This window comes from Ornithorhynchus anatinus, chromosome 1, assembly GCF_004115215.2.
Source record: "Ornithorhynchus anatinus isolate Pmale09 chromosome 1, mOrnAna1.pri.v4, whole genome shotgun sequence".
Lineage (NCBI taxonomy): Eukaryota > Metazoa > Chordata > Mammalia > Monotremata > Ornithorhynchidae > Ornithorhynchus > Ornithorhynchus anatinus.
In genome coordinates this window covers 136100782-136105323 of record NC_041728.1, presented here as the reverse complement: position 1 = coordinate 136105323, position 4542 = coordinate 136100782, and positions in this window count along the sequence as shown.

Here is a 4542-nt window from a genome sequence, read left to right as displayed (position 1 = left end):
CCGGACCCCGGCCCGGCCCGCCCGCGCCCGCCCGCCCACCTTTTAAACCCCGGGAACCGGCCGGGAGGGAGGGGCCGCGGGGCGCGCCGGCCAATCGGAGCGGGGGGACCCCCGAGGGGGCGGGGCTCCGGGGCGTCGCCTCGGGGCGCGCTCGGCCAATCGGAGGGAGGGAGGTCGGAGGGGCGGGGCTCCGGGACGTCCCCTCGAGGCGCGCTCGGCCAATCGGAGGGAGGGAGATCCGAGGGGGCGGGGCTTCAGGGTGTCCCCCCCCCCCTCGAGGCGCGCTCGGCCAATCGGAGAGAGGAAGGCTGGAGGGGCGGGGCTCCGGGCCGCCACCTCGGGGCGCGCTCGGCCAATCGGAGGGAGGGAGGTCGGTGGGGGCGGGGAAGGGGGCGTGGCGCCAGGCTCGAGGCGCGCTGACCAATCAGAGGGAGGAAGCCCCGAGGGGGCGGGGCATCAAGCCGTTACCTCGAGGAGCGCTGGCCAATCGGAGAGAGGGAGGCCGGCGGGGGCGGGGCTCCAGGCCTTCGGCGCCAGGTCCCGGTCCGCACGAGGGGCGGGCGGGAAGGTGGCCGAGCAACGGGGGGCTGGGGGCTCCGGGCTCCAGAGGAATAATAATAACAATAATAATAATAATAATGGCATTTGTTAAGCGCTCACTATGTGCCAAGCACTGTTCTAACCAATGGGGGGGGTTACAAGGTGATCAGGTTGTCCCACGTGGGGCTCCCAGTCTTCATCCCCATTTTAATAATAAAAATAATAATGGCATCCGACAGGGGCTTACTATGTGCAAAGCACTGTTCTAAGCGCTGGGGGGGGAGGGTCCAAGGTGATCAGGTGGGGCTCACGAGTCTTCACCAAAACCTGCCGGTCTCACCTCTACGATATCGCCAAGCTCCGCCCTTTCCTCTCCACCCAAACGGCTACCTTACTATTACGGGCTCTCGTTATATCCCGGCTAGACTACTGTGTCGGCCTTCTCTCTGACCTCCCTTCCTCCTCTCTCGCCCCGCTCCGGTCTATTCTTCACTCCGCTGCCCGGCTCATCTTCCCGCAGAAACGATCTGGGCCTGTCACTCCCCTTGTTAAACAACTCCAGGGGTTGCCTATCGACCTCCGCTCCAAACAGAAACTCCTCACTCTAGGCTTCGAGGCTCTCCATCCCCTTGCCCCCTCCTCCCTCTCCTCCTTTCTCTCTTTCTCCCGCCCACCCCGCACGCTCCGCTCCTCCGCCGCCCACCTCCTCACCGTCCCCCGGTCTCGCCCGTCCCGCCGTCGACCCCCGGGCCACGTCCTCCCGCGGTCCCGGAACGCCCTCCCTCTTCACCTCCGCCAAACTGATTCTCTTCCCCTCTTCAAAACCCTACTTAAAACTCACCTCCTCCGAGAGGCCTTCCCAGACTGAGCTCCTCTTCTCCCTCTCCTCCCTCTGCCATCCCCCCTTTACCTCTCCGCAGCTAAACCCTCTTTTTCCCCTCTTTCCTCTGCTCCTCCACCTCTCCCTTCCCATCCCCACAGCACTGTACTCGCCCGCTCGACTGTATATATTTCCATTACCCTATTTATTTTGTTAATGAGATGCACATCGCCTCGATTCCATTTATCTGCTATTGTTTTAATGAGATGTTCATCCTCGTGATTCTATTTATCGCTCTTGTTCTCGTCCGCGCGTCTCCCCCGATTAGACCGTGAGCCCGTCCGAGGGCAGGGACCGTCCCTGTCGGTTACCGATTTGTCCATTCCAAGCGCTTGAGTCCAGTGCCCTGCACATAGTAAGCGCTCCATAAATACTATTGAATGAATCGAATGAAATCCCTATTTTCCAGCTGAGGGAACTGAGGCCCCGAGAAGCGAAGTGACTCGCCCAGAGTCACGCAGCTGACAGGTGGAGGAGCCGAGATTCGAACCCGTGACCTCTGACTCCCGAGCCCGGGGGGGGGGGGGGTCTCTCCACTGAGCCACACATTTGACAGATGAGGGAACCGAGGCCCAGAGAAGTGAAGGGACTCGCCTGGCGTCCCCCAGCTGACAAGCGGCGGAGCCGGGATTCGAACCCGTGACCTCTGACTCCCAAGCCAGGGCTCTTTCCACTGAGGCGGGCAGGCCGGCCGGCGGGATGGAGGATTTTCCCCCTCTCGCAGCCCGGGAGGTTCCGGGCCTCCCAGTGAGCCCTTTGGCAAAGCCCCGCCTGAGCTCACACACACACACACACACACACACACACACACACACACACACACACACTCTCTCTCACACACTCACACACACTCCCTCCCTCCCTCCCTCACACACACTCCATCGGCCTTCTCCCAATCTAGCGTAAAAGAAGAAATTCTAAAACAAAAATCTCTCTCTCTCCTTCACACATACACACCCCCCCCCCCCCCCACCTCCATCGCTTTCTCCCAGTACAGTGTAAAAGAAGAAATTCTAGGACAAAAGAACTCTTTCTCTCTCTCCCTCTCATACACACACACACACACACACCCCCCTCCATCGCTTTCTCCCATTATTTTCCCCCCTTCAAAGCCCTCCTGAGAGCTCACCTCCTCCGGGAGGCCTTCCCAGACTGAGCCCCCCTTTTCTTCGGCTCCTCCTCCCCATTCCCCCTACTCCCTCCCTCCGCTCTGCCCCTTGTCTATATTTGTATATATTACGTATCACTCTATTCTATTAATGATGTGTATATCTCTATGATTCCGCTTATCTATTTTGATGGTATCGACGCCTGTCTGTTTGTTTCGTTTTGTTGTCTGTCTCCCCCTTCTAGACTTTGAGCCCACTGTTGGGCAGGGATTGTCTCTATCTGTTGGCGAATTGTACCTTCCAAGCGCTTAGTACAGTGTTCTGCACACCGTAAGCGCTCAATCAATAGGAAGGAAGGAAGGAAGGAAGGAAGGAAGGAAGGAAGGAAGGAAGGAAGGAAGGAAGGAAGGAAGGAAGGAAGGAAGGAAGGAAGGAAGGAAGGAAGGAAGGAAGGAAGGAAGGAAGGAAGGAAGGAAGGAAGGAAGGAAGGGGCCTTCCCAGACTGAGCCCCCCTTCCCTCTGCTCCTCCTCTCCTCCCCATTGCCCCATTCCCTCCTTCTCCTCTACCCCCTTCCCCTCCCCACAGCACTTGTGTATATTTGTACATATTTATTATTCGACTTATTTTATTAATAATGCATATAAATCTATAATTCCATTTGTCTACTTTGACGCTATTGATGCCCGTCTACTTGTTATGTTTCGTTGTCTGCCTCCCTTTTCTAGACTGTGGTCCAAGGGCTTGTCAAACCCCGACTCGATTACTGCATCAGCCTCCTCTCCGACCTCGCAGCCTCCAGACTCTTACCCCCTCTAGGCCATTCTTCTCTCTGCTGCCTGAATCGTTTTTCTAAAACATTCATTCGTTCAATAGTATTTATTGAGCGCTTACTGTGTGCAGAGCACTGAACCAAGCGCTTGGAATGGACAATTTGGCAATGGATAGAGACAATCCCTGCCCATCGACGGGCTTACAGTCTAGCTGGGGGAGACGGACGGACAAAAACAAGACAACTTAATCGCAATAAATAGAATCGAGGGGATGTACACCTCATTAATAAAATAAATAGGGTAATAAAAATATATATAAATGAGCGGATGAGCACAGTGGAAGGGAGAGGGGGAGGAACAGAGGGAAAGGGGGGAAAGGGAGAGGGGGAGGAGCAGAGGGAAAGGGGGGAAAGGGGGCCTAGCTGAGGGAAGGTGAAGGGGGGCAGAGAGGGAGCAGAGGAAAAGGGGAAGCTCAGTGTGGGCAGGCCTCTCGGAGGAGGTGAGCTCTCAGTAGGGCTTTGAAGAGGGGAAGAGAATTATTTTGGCAGAGGTGAGGAGGGAAGGCGTTCCAGGACCGCGGGAGGATGTGGGCCGGGGGTCGACGGTGGGATAGGCGAGGACGGGGGACCGTGAGGAGGTGGGAGGCGGAGGAGCGGAGCGTGCGGGGTGGGCGGCGGAAAGAGAGAAGGGAGGAAAACATGGTTTTCCACATGCCTCCCCACCCCTCCGTACCCTTCGGTGGTTATCCATCCATTCCTGCTTCAAGCAGCAACTCCTGACCATTGGCTTTATGGTAGTCAATCACCTCTCTTATCCTCGCTCCTCTCCCACTCCCCCCCAGCTCTCAAACGTGGCTGCTCTCCCGTGCCTTCTTCTCCTCTCTCTTGCCGTGACATCTTGTTCATGCCTTCTACCTGGACTCCTCCCCCTTCACCCCTGGCCGACCACTGCTCTCCTCATCTTTGTCACATCTTCTGATGTCCCAATCTTCTCCAGAAGGCATTCTCCCGTTAAGTCCTAGTGGGATTCAGCATGGCCTAGTGGATAAACGCATGGCCCTGGAAGGTCAAAGGACCTGGGTTCTCATCCCGGCTCTGCCAATTGCTTGCCACAGCACTTTTAGGTACATACATAATAATGTTGGTATTTGTTAAGCGCTTACTATGTGCAGAGCACTGTTCTAAGCACTGGGGTAGATACGGGGTAATGGGGTTGTCCCACGTGAGGTTCCCAGTCTTCATC